This window comes from Coffea eugenioides, chromosome 8 (assembly GCF_003713205.1).
Source record: "Coffea eugenioides isolate CCC68of chromosome 8, Ceug_1.0, whole genome shotgun sequence".
Classification (NCBI taxonomy): domain Eukaryota; kingdom Viridiplantae; phylum Streptophyta; class Magnoliopsida; order Gentianales; family Rubiaceae; genus Coffea; species Coffea eugenioides.
This window is the reverse complement of record NC_040042.1, coordinates 28,942,842-28,955,387: the sequence shown is the minus strand read 5'-3', so window position 1 is coordinate 28,955,387 and position 12,546 is coordinate 28,942,842. Positions and strand designations below refer to the sequence as shown.

Sequence of the window (12,546 nt, the reverse complement as noted above, 5' to 3'; positions counted from 1 at the left end):
TTGAGTTTGAACTCAACTCGTTAAATTTAACGAATAGCTCGAGATCGAACTCAAACTCGATTTTACTGAGCTCGAATCAAGCTTTTGATCAAGCTGCTCGCTTGACTTGCTAGCAACCCTACTTTTCAGCACTTGTTCGGTTGCCTACAAAAAGTGGCATAATTTTAGAAACCTCCCTGAGGTTTGTAACAATGGCAGTCACCTCCCTTAAGATTTGAAACACTACAAATAGTGATATAAGTACAAAAAAGTATAATAAATATTCTATATTACCCTTATTTGATTTACAAAACAAATTAAATGACAAAAGAAATCAAATATCAGGACTACTTGCTAAGTAAAAAATTTTAAGATAGTTTTTGGCAACAAAATTTAGGGCATATTTCAAGGCATTATTTTTTAATTTTTGGACTTCCATTTTTTCCCTTTGCTAAGTAAGTGTGAAGAAACTGATTTTAATAAAGAATAATTGCAGAAACCTCCTCTAAAATTTCTAACAATTACACTCCCTCCCCTGAAATTTTGAAAGTAGCACTAACGAAGTAAAAAGAAGAATTGTAGGAGCAAAACAAGACTATGACAGAGGCCGGCAAGTTCGCTTATCAGCAGAGTATATTGGCTGGGCAACTCAAACGGGAGCATGGCGGAAACAGAGTGAGCGATTAATGGTTCCGTAACGCGAAATTGATGACACTTCCACCACTTGTGCGGTTGCCTAGAAGAATTATACAAGCAAAACAAGAAATAAATTAGAGTAAGCATTAAATAAAATGTACACAAAATAAAGTATTTGAGTAATTATAAATAATCAATCAACTGACCATTGTGATCTTCATTAATATTTATCTTTCTTCTGGAGAAGTAGAAAATTCTTTTTGGGTAAGTAGTTTTATCTCTATACAACGAGTTATTGCCATGTTAAGAATAACGAATCACATCTAAGTGCATTGGACAGTATCCTAAAGTAGTTAATGAAGCGTGAAGAAACACAGCGTACAATAATATTTTACCAAATTCGCAGTAGTTGATGATCGAATGTATCCACAAAGTTCAAACTCCAATCTCACAGCTGGAAGATCTGTTGAGTCATAAATTACTCAAGCACAACTATGAACTTCAAGAATTAAGAGGTCTCACGCTTTCTAGTTGTTTCAACTTACAAGTAAATTGGGCTGTCATTTCTTAGCTACGTAGATGACATTCAGCAACTTCCCTAAATGTACCAGCTTGTCATATTCTATTCTTTTTTTTAGTATACATTATATTTTATAGAGCGTAAATTAATTTACTCTCCACTACTTTAGTGCTTCCAAATACTTCTACTATAATTTAAAGTTATATACAATAACTTCTTTATAGTTTGGACTAAAGTGTTAAAGTGGTGGAAATTGTCCTTTGTAAGGAAAACAACTAAAATATCAAGATTAACCTCATACAAAAACTAAATTAACTAAAATACATAACATAAAATAAATGCAGTATGGATTAAAATTATATCCCCTATAGTTTCGCGCTTGTTCACATTACTCCTTTGTGATTTTCGAAATTTATTCAAAACTCCCTGTGGTTAACAAATAATATCTATCATGACATTGGGATGCTTTTATTGTTTTAGTTTGCTCCATTACATGATAAGTATATTCAAATTAACACTTTAGTTTAAACATTGAGGGGGTTATGTAAAACGTTTAAAATTATATGAGGGTATACAAAAAATGCTAAATTATATGAGGTAAAGTGTAATTCCATCAACTTGCAGCGTATTTCCACCATGAATGCATCTTAGCATTCTATGTGCATGCAAGTTCTTTTATATGATTAGCTGCGCCATAGATAAGCTCTAAGGTTTAATATACTGCAGTATAGAAGTCCCAAAAGTTCCATTTTACAAAACCTAAATCAAGAGGTTATATCCTCTTTCTCAGTTCATCTTATATATCCAATCTACCCTTCGTTTGGTTATGCATCAGCAAACCATTGCAAAACATGCTTAGTTTTGAATTCTAACTATTGCTAGCTCCAAAAATTCTTTGGTTTTCCTTCCAACAATCCAGTTTATTAACATCGGCCTTTTTAAGCTTCCATTATGTGGAAATTGAAGATTAGTGAAGGGGTGGACCATGGTTGGAAACTACCAACGGTCATTATGGAAGACACACTGGGAGTTCGATGATCAGGCTGGAACAGTCGATGAACAAGCACAATTGAAAAAGTACGTGAAGAATTCAAACTGAATAGGTTTCACAGGAAGCAAAGTTCCGACCTCTTAATGCGGATGCAGGTAAAAAAATGGGACTGGGAAGGTATGATTGTGTGCGGTTGGTTGTTTAATTTCAAGATTTAGTGTACACTAGCATATACGATTGTATTAATACATTGGATTGGTATACACGAATAACATTTATGCCTATAACAAAGTTTTTTGAGCGCATACCAAATTCTGTATGAAGTACAACTTTACAATTGTATGAAAATCGGTACGGTACTCGACCTGGTCTCTTACAATTATAACTGTAGGAAATCCTGACCCTACCTGCCCTGGTCTGATACAATGGCGGAGTAGCACTTGTCATTGGCACTTTGCCTACGGCAATTAGTTGAAAGTCCTATCCTTTCTTCATCTAGCATGTGCTAATATGTCAAATTTTAGTGCAGTTAACAAAGAGAGAGCTCACATTATACTCCAATTCCACCGGCAGTAAAGGTTAAAGAAACAGAGGATGTAACGCAAGAGGCTGTGATTACTACATTGAGGAGAGGAAAAGCTTCTACTCAACTATTCAGGCCCGCGATGGATTCTGGCCTGATGAAAATGCCGGCCCTTTGTTCTTCACACCTACATTAGTATGGCTATTTAGGATTTGATACAAGTTACCAATATCAAGCAAGCTAATGACAAATTGAAATGCGTTACCCTTTGAACAGGTTATGGCCTTGTATATAACCAAAACACTCGATACAATTTTATCATCGGAGCACCAAAAGGAGATTATCCGTTACACGTACAACCATCAGGTGTTGAAAAGATCTTGATCATGAAATCTCAAGCAATTTTTCGTACTTGAGAAAGCATGGCACATTTATCTATCTGACAGCCAATTTTCTTTATTTATTATCATTATTATTATCTTTAATCTATAGAATGAAGATGGAGGCTGGGGAACTACACATAGAGGGGCACAGCACTATGTTTGGTTCAGCCCTGTGCTACATCGCACTGCGGTTGCTAGGAGAAGGACCTGAAGATGGGGAGGACAGGGCCATGGCCAGAGGGCGCCGATGGATTCTAGATCATGGTGGAGCTGTTGGAATACCCTCATGGGGAAAGTTTTGGTTAAGTGTATGGTCACCACAACCTTTAACCTTACTATACCTTAATTTCCTTCACTCAAAACAAATTTGTATATTTACATGGGACTACGTAGACGTAGTAAGGTAATTTGCAAATACTTGTATGTACGTTGTTTATGTACATACTTGCGGTTGTCAATTTATGTTTATTGGTTTTCTTGAATGTCATCGTTTTCCAGACGAGCAAAATACAGAAAAGTAGATCTTGCAGGAAAACCTGAGTAAGACATTTTCTTAAACACAGGTTCTTGGAGTGTATGACTGGGCAGGCTGCAACCCACTACCTCCGGAGTTTCTGGCTGCTCCCCAAATTCTTCCCATTTCATCCAGGTCCTTACATAACAGTATACATATAAAAAAAAAGGACTTCTAACTTTATTCATCGATCTATGGCTCAGATGTTTTTTCATGGTCGTTGGGCTTCTTGTTAAACTGAGAAATATTTATTTTTCCATCTTGCTGTCTCCTTCATTTCCTCCTCATTATCACAAAAAAAGTATAGTCTTGATTCATCTGCAATGGGAGTAGCTTTGGTTTTCTAGCCTTCTCAATGCTATAGGATCTATGACTCCATGTTTTAGAACTAGGAAAGAATGGAAATTTGACCTAGTTTCAAATTATACGGTTTCAATAATGGGTTCAACCAATTAAGCCGGGGTCAATAATTAAATAATGTTATAAATATGTTAATTGTAAAATAACTAATAATATGCAGAAACAAATACAACGACAAAAAGATTTCTCAAAATATTGAAAAAACTAGGAGAAAATTTTTTCCAAATTTTTCCTGGTCAAAGCCATTCTTACCGAATTTCATCAGATCAATAACTGTTCAATTTTTTTTAAAAAATTTAGTAAGGAACTACTCAATTCTTGTTTAAACCAGTTGAATCAACAGTTTCTCTATACGAACGAATGGGTCAGATGGACTTAGAAAATGATTATTTTTTCCCGACTACAGATCGGAACGAATTTAAAAGCACTGGATAAGGCAAAATAATTGTTCTCACTGATGTTGTTGCTCTTTACATGTTATGAATCTGCAATGTTCAGTATGTCACAAAAGTCAATATATCTTTTTATAATTCTTTATAGTATCATACCTTATCCTATTACGCGTACAAATCTTAGTAATATATATTTTTAAGAAGTTAGGTACCACAAAAACCACAATTAATTTATGAGGTATGGAGTAATAAAATATCCCCACAAATCAATACTACTCTAGTGATTCATTGCAAGTTAATTCTAGCAGGATGCTAATATCTTTTTTTTTTTGTCTGCAACGATAGATGTCCTATAACCTAAACTAGCCTAATCTAAGGGAAAGGGGCAAGGGAGGATGACCAACTAAGACCAGCCACATATTGTGGCAAATTTGAGGGAGGCAGGGGTTGAACCCCTGACCTCCAGCACCACCAAAGAGAGCGATGACCACTGGACCAAATGGCCAGTGGCGGATGGCTAATATCTTGAATAGTCAATTTTTAGATGTTGCTGTAAGATTCTGTTCATCTACTACTTTTCAACTAATCTGCGGTCAAGTTTTTGGTTATTCATGCAGCGCAAATGATGTGTTATTGTCGCTTGGTTTACATGCCCATGTCATATTTGTACGGGAAAGTTTGTTGGGAGTATAACAGGACTAATACAGTCTCTGAGAAATGAGTTGTACGTCCAACCCTATCACCAAGTAGATTGGAAGAACAGTCGAAATACCTGTGCAATGGTCAGCACAACTGGCTAAATATTTGTTCATGCAAATGAAAATGTGGGAATATTGGCAATAAAATGAAGAATTTCTCGGTTTATTGTTTCATGTCAGGAGGATTTGTACTTTCCACACCCTTTGGCACAAGATATGCTATGGGGATTTCTCTACCATTTTGCTGAACCTATTATGGCGCGATGGCCATTTTCTGCATTAAGAGAGAAGGCTTTAGAGAAGACAATGGAACATGTGCATTACGAGGATGAGAACAGTAGATACATTTGCATTGGAGTCGTGGAAAAGGTATTTCTTGCTAACTAAAACATCAAGCTGAGTCAAGGATAAATTAACGATAAACAAATTTGTGATGCCAAAAAAAATTTAAAAACTCAATGCAGGTGCTTTGCCTACTAGCTTGTTGGGTAGAAGATCCACATTCAGAAGCATTCAAGCGCCATCTTGCTCGTCTGCCTGATTACTTTTGGGTAGCAGAGGACGGCTTGAAATTGCAGGTCAATTTATAATTATCATCCTCCCAGCTATGAGACGAGATTAATGCCTTAAAAAGGAGAGGTGGGGAAGCAGATATGCGACAAGAAATTCTTATATAACAGCAATGGAGATTTTAGTGGCCCTCTAATTCTATGTCCTGAAATGGTTTTAATATTTTGAAACAAAGAATATTTTGATAAATCTTGTACATAGGGTGGAAGGGATGCCATCCAAAATACTTTTAGGACATTGAAAACTAGAAAACATGGCATTGATAGTTTCAACAGGATAAAGTAAATACTTCAGGGTACAATTAGAGAGAGTTGCCTAATCTTCAAAATCATCCCCGACATCTAGAAAAGGTTTGTCAAACAAGATTTGATATTAGTTCCAAAATTTGCAGACTTTTGGCAGCCAAGCATGGGAAGCAGCTTTGTCAATTCAAGCAGTCCTATCTAGTAATCTGGCTGAAGAGTATGGACCAATGCTTATGAAAGCACATGATTTCATAAAAGCATCGCAGGTACAAACTATAGAATCATATCAGACAATCATTGGACATCTGAACTGAACACATTATGCTGCCTCTGACTCAACATATTATTCTGCTTAAAGGTTCGAGATAACCCTTCAGGAGATTTCGTGAAAATGCATAGGCACATTTCTAAAGGCTGTTGGACATTTTCAATTCAAGATCATGGTTGGCAATCCTCTGACTGCACTGCTGAAGGATTAAAGGTATATAAATATGCATTGTGACTGATTTCTTCTTTAGCTTTTCGAAAGTGAGACTATTACATCATTTATCTTTTAGGAGGCTCTTATCTTCCATACTTTTATAGGCTGCACTTCTTTTTGCACAAATGCCACCGGAACTTGTGGGGAACAAAATTGAAACCGAGCGGTTATGTGATGCTGTGAATATTATTTTGTCTTTACAGGTATGTAAAATCAACTCCTTCTACCTTTCTTTAACCTATTTTATTTACTAAACATTTATTTGTGCCTATTAGGTACTTAAAAACTCGTATTTTTGCTCCAAACTTTTCCTTTATTAGTGCTGTCAAAAAAGGAAAAAAAAAATTACGGCTGAACCATGGTTGATTGCTGGGTCAACCCATGTTTGAAATGTGTTCAGCCCAGCTTGTTTCAATACAATCAATTGAAGTTACTTTTTATTACTAAAACCTTGGGACTAGTCTCAGTTTGCTCCTGTCATGATTTTAACGATTCTCACTTTCCATCCGAAGCTTCTATGTTGAACGGTCTTCACATCCTAAAAGCTACCAATTGGAACTATAGCGCCACATGGAATTTTTGTTTTGAACACTTTATACCCTTAAGTTGTTAATTTGTTCCAAATTATATAATCTTATGTCCTATTAATAGAGTTTTGTGAAAATATTCATCTATAAGTCATGCTATTCTTTCTTCTCAAATCTCAATGAGAAAACATGCATTAATGCTTAAAATTTTCTTAAGAAAAACTGCTAACTGAAAGTGATTGGTTTTTCTTTTTCTACGCCCACGCACACACACACACACATATATATACATCTTGGAAATTTAAAAAATTTAAGGTTGCAACTTGAGAATCACTGTGAGCTTAGAGGGTGAAAGTGGTTTATAAGAACTTAAAACTGCAATTTGTTTTTTTATTTGGAAAATATTTGGGGTGATTTGTTTCTCGAGGGACCTATTTTTCTAAACCAATTTCACTTTGTCATGTGCTCCGAATTTTACACAATATGGTCCAGTTTCTTTGTGACGAAGCCAAGGTTAAATACCTTTCAACCATGACCTTTCATGTAGAAATGACTTCCTAGACCATGACCTTTCTGTTAGCCTATGATGTTATTGGCATCTCTACCTTTCCATATCACCCAAAAAAAAAAAAAAGGATAAAATTATATCTATCTATCTATCTATATTCTTATAAAAGTATGGATAATCTAGGTAAGTGTAGCGTAAGAAATTTTGACTGTAAGCATTTTTTGTCTTAGCATATTCATCAACCCGCACTAACAAACAGTGTAGATTTATTTTATAAAAAAAAAGAAAAGAAAAGAGGGAGAATATTAGGAAGGGAAAAGCAGAATCGGGCAGGTGATAGAGGAGATGGGATGGGTGGCAGAAACCACAAGAGTTTAGTTGTTAGAGAAAGTGCCGATGGTTTGATTAGTTCACTAAAGCCAAATGAAAAAATGTGGACAGTTCGAGTCTTGCTATTATGAAAATTTAATATTGATCCCTATGTTGGAAAATAGAAATCTAGAACACTATAGAAATTGATTTTCATTGATGATGAGGTGAGGAAATATATACTTTCATGTTTATCTTTTAATTTTTGCACCTTATTATCATTTGTAAATTATAACTAAAATATTGCCAGGGAACAAAAGTTTAAGCTGTAATATTCCACAAAATTAGGAAACGATTTTTTTTGCTATAAAATATTGCCAGGGAACAAAAGTTTAAGCTATAAAAAGTCATACTTGCTCTCAAATGAAACTGTCAACAAAACAAACACTTATGCCAACGCCAACAATGAAACTGTTTGTATTGGTTCTGCGAAATTATCCCACATAAAAAAGAAGACAATTCTCATGCACCAACCAGAAATTAATATTGTCTATGCAACTCAGTTTGAAGAGGTAAAAAAAAAAAAAAAACTTCCTCAAGAAACAAACAGATAACTTTTGTTCCAAAATTATACAAATTTCTTCCAAGCTTTCTAAAAATATTCTGCATTTATTAGATTGGATTGGTGCAAACAATAAAAGTCAATACAAAATGATGAATCTGCATATTATCCAACCATGTGCAACGGACGTACAGCATTATTAGTTAATTTTCAAAATCACAAGTTAAAGGACAAACCAGTAAAAAGTCAATAATTCCCTTAAAAAAAAAGTAAGCCTTGAAGGAAAAAACTGTGAGAGTGAAATTTGAAATGACACCTAATTTGGAGATAGTTGAAATCCACAAAGTTTAACTTCGCAAAAAACCCTTTTCATATGGGGTGGGTATCAAATCCAAATGTCTAGTCAAGTAATCCAAACAAGTGGATTTTGGGTGGCAATTTTGAACCCATTTCCGCCCAAATCTCTCTATCCAAACGGATACTTATTTCGTTTCCCAGTCTTTTTGCTTTGCTCTTCCCAGTTTTTCATTCTTTCCTCAATTTATGAACAGCGTAATAACGGGGGTTTTCAAGCATGGGAGCCACAGAGAGCATATAGTTGGATGGAGGTAACTCTTAACAACTAGTTCTATCAATGTCATCAAGCTAATTCCTTTTTTTGTACTTGGGTAAAATATTCTTTCTAAGCTGATTAATACTGTGACTTTTTCTAACTATGCTCACTGTTTTATGATTCAATATAGAAGCTCAACCCTATCGAATTTTTCCAGGATGTTATCATCGAGCGAGCGTAAGATTTTTCCTCCTTCACTTCCCCCCTCCCCATCGTACTCTTTGAGGGTATCAAATATCAATAAGCACTTTAGTTCACGAAAGAGCTACTTGACTGAAACAAGTACTATGCTAGGTATGTCGAATGCACTTCTTCAGCAATTCAAGCTCTGCTACTCTTTCAAAAGCTGCATCCTGGACATAGGGAAGATGAGATAAAGAGTTGCATCTGCAAAGCTATAGCTTATATTGAAGATGAACAAGAGCATGATGGTTCATGGTCTGCTTTTCTATATCCTAATTTGAACTTCGTTAGTTTCTATTCTCTGAAGTCTGAAGTGTAGTCTCTAACCAATTAATCAAGTTTTTATCAGCCAAATAGAAATTGATAACACGAATTTAGATTAGAAGTCCTCAAAGTCTACCGAAAGTCCTGTTTTTGTCCATTAAATTTTGCATTTTCTCCATCTTTTTCTTAATTTTTTGATTGTCATTTTACTTTAGCCCATAAAGTTTCTTAGAAACTATACAAGTAGATTTAGAAAAATAACAGTGTGGTCATTTGACTCATTAAGTCATTAAAAGTTACCATATAAACGTTCACAAAAACAGTTGATACACTACAATGCTAGATAGGAAGATATTAATTGGGATTGTCCATTTGGTGCCCCAAAAGCATAGAATAAGTTATTGAACTAGTGTTATTTTTTCTTGCAAAAGGATAAAGTTTTTTTTTTTCTTGACGGAATAAGGCTTAAAACTTTAACAGATTGTCCACCAGGCACCAACACCTTTTGATGTGTTTATTATGTGCCTCTAGAACACCAAATAAAAAAAATAATAATATAAGATAAGTAGCAATATAACAGCCGTTAAGGATTTACTTCCATTAATTATGAACTATTAGCGTGGTCATATTAAGCCACGTGCATTACTAAAGTACATACGGTCTCCACCACAGACCTTATCAACTTAAGAACAAATTTGAGTTTGTTGGATTTATCTTTGGGTAAAATCCCAAGTGTCGTACTGCCGTAGACACCAAATTATTATTATTATTAGTATTATTCTCATTGTTGTTGTTATTATTATTATTATTATTATTGAAATAATAATTATTTTTTGGCAACCTTTGATGATCTTGCAAGACATTTTGATAGTTTGAGAACTACATAGAACCTTCAAGAAAAGTTTCAAGAACATACATAATTTATCCAAATAATAACAATCTACATAAATTTGTCATGAAGGTTTCTACTCTTCACAGGTATGGTCGCTGGGGGATTTGTTACACATATGCAACCTGGTTTGCAGTGGAGGGATTGGTGGCTTGTGGAAAGAACTATAAAAATTCCACAACTCTGCAAAAGGCGTGCAGATTTTTGCTATCAAAGCAATTGCCTGATGGTGGATGGGGCGAGAGTTATCTTTCATGCTCAAATGAGGTTTACAAATTTTTGACTTCCCTTCTAATTCCAATAATTTCATCCTTTGAACTAATATTCAGTCCAGAAATATAGACTCATATATATACATATGTGGCATTAACTTATAGTCCCTTGTTTACATTTTTTTTTAAATTTTTTCCTTAATTTGTTCATTCTTTCATTTTTTTTTCCCTTTTTTGGTTGCACTAGGAGTACACAAATCTAGATGGAGACCGGTCAAATTTGGTGCAAACTTCATGGGCTTTGTTATCTTTGATTGCTGCTGGCCAGGTTAGTCTGATTATCAGAAGCATGAGAGAGACTCAGATTTAGCACTAAATAAAGTGCCTGAGTCAAATGGATAAATTGTTGAAAGCAACAAAGTAGAGAAAAAACATTAAGAATCTCAATTTCTTATAGATAATGAAAATAAATTAAATATTTGTACAATGCTTCACGGATCCCTCCTAAAGATTCCTACCGATATCAGGTAGAGCTTGATCCAACACCCATACTTCGCGGAATACGATTGCTAATAAATTCGCAGATGGAAGATGGAGACTTTCCCCAACAGGTATACTGTATAGATATTTTGTGCCCTTCCCATACTCTTCCAACCCCAACTATCAGGTACAAGATTTGAATCCTGAATCTGATAACGATGAAAACCCTAAGGGCAAAACTAATATATTCATTGTATTGTTCTGATTTTCAATTTGTCGTTGGATATTATGTGCAATCATGACAACTTTCTCATCTTCAATTTTTCTTTTTACAGGAAACCACGGGTATCTTTTTCAAGAATTGCACTATGCACTATGCAACATATCGAAATGTATTCCCAATCTGGGCCCTTGGTGAGTTTCGTCGACGCGTTCTATGTCTGTAACTTATCACACCTACAAGTAAAGAAATTGGATGCTACAATTATCCAAAGCCAAATATGAGCAAATATGTACAATATTTTCAATGAAGTGAGCGTCTCTGCAAAATTGTCAGTACCTTTTGATTTATTAACAGTATTCACAAATTTCAGATTCTTGAAATATATTGGTTATAGAAAAACTGTCTGGTACTTTTTTGTTACTTTTGGCACAAAAGGTATATATGCTTAAATGATCCCAGTACACAAACTAAGAATTTGAGATATAGCATATTGACACATTCTGCAAACTTTTTTTTCCATTTTTGGGAACAAATCCTATTCACAGAGACAAAGACATTTAATTATATATATACATGTATGTGTGTATGTCGTGTGTGTTTATACACACTATATTATACAATCATATTTCTTCCTCTTTTGTAATGCTTAAAATTCCCTTCCTCATCTATTCTAATCTGTCTAATGCTTCTTTTTGACTCCCACATGATTACAATCTTCCTACCTAATCCTTCCTCTAACTCCCAGATTATTACGATCTTTCTAACCCTTCTTAAACATACCACACCCAAAACACATTTATACCAACAATGACCAAAACAACCGATAGTCTCTCCTCAGCCTCTAGAAGAAGCAAACAAGCAACAAAATTCTGTTTTTATCAGGTTTGTATAGTTCCCTTGTCTTGTAGATTTTAGAATTTGCTAACACAAGATTGACGTGCAAGAAAAAGTTGGATTCTCTTTACATGAAATTCAGTTCTCTTCGATTCCACGCAGGGCTTTTTGCGACTATCTGGGCAATTTATAATATTGAGAAATTTATCCTTGCTTTCTCTAAGCATGCTTTTTTCTTTTGATGTATCCCTAGGTTGTATTACAATTAAATTTGGCCCTTCTTATCTTCTTTTGGCTCTACAATATGATCAATGTAATATCAGACGTCAACTACGATGCTTTGTAATAGTATAGCATGATAAATCTTCCCTCTTGCTTTACAAAATAATAAGGGCAAATTACACTTTACCCCCCTATGGTTTAGTTTTTTTTACATAACCCCTTATGGTTTGGATTAAAGTGTTAAAGTAACGAAATTTGCAATCCATAACAGAATCAATTAAAATATCAAAAATACCCTTATGTAAAGTTGAAAATTATTTATTAACCACAGGGGGATTATGCATATATATTGAAAACCATAAAGGGATTATATGGTAAAGTACTAAATCATAAGTGAGTTATATGGTAAAATATAAAATCATACGGAG

At 34.6% G+C, this 12,546-nt stretch overlaps 1 pseudogene; it reads left to right on the top strand.

Annotated features, from left to right (window-relative positions):
• The first annotated feature begins 2,086 nt into the window (after window positions 1-2,086).
• On the top strand, window positions 2,087-11,285 carry LOC113781421 (annotated as a pseudogene).
• The last annotated feature ends 1,261 nt before the right edge of the window (window positions 11,286-12,546 follow it).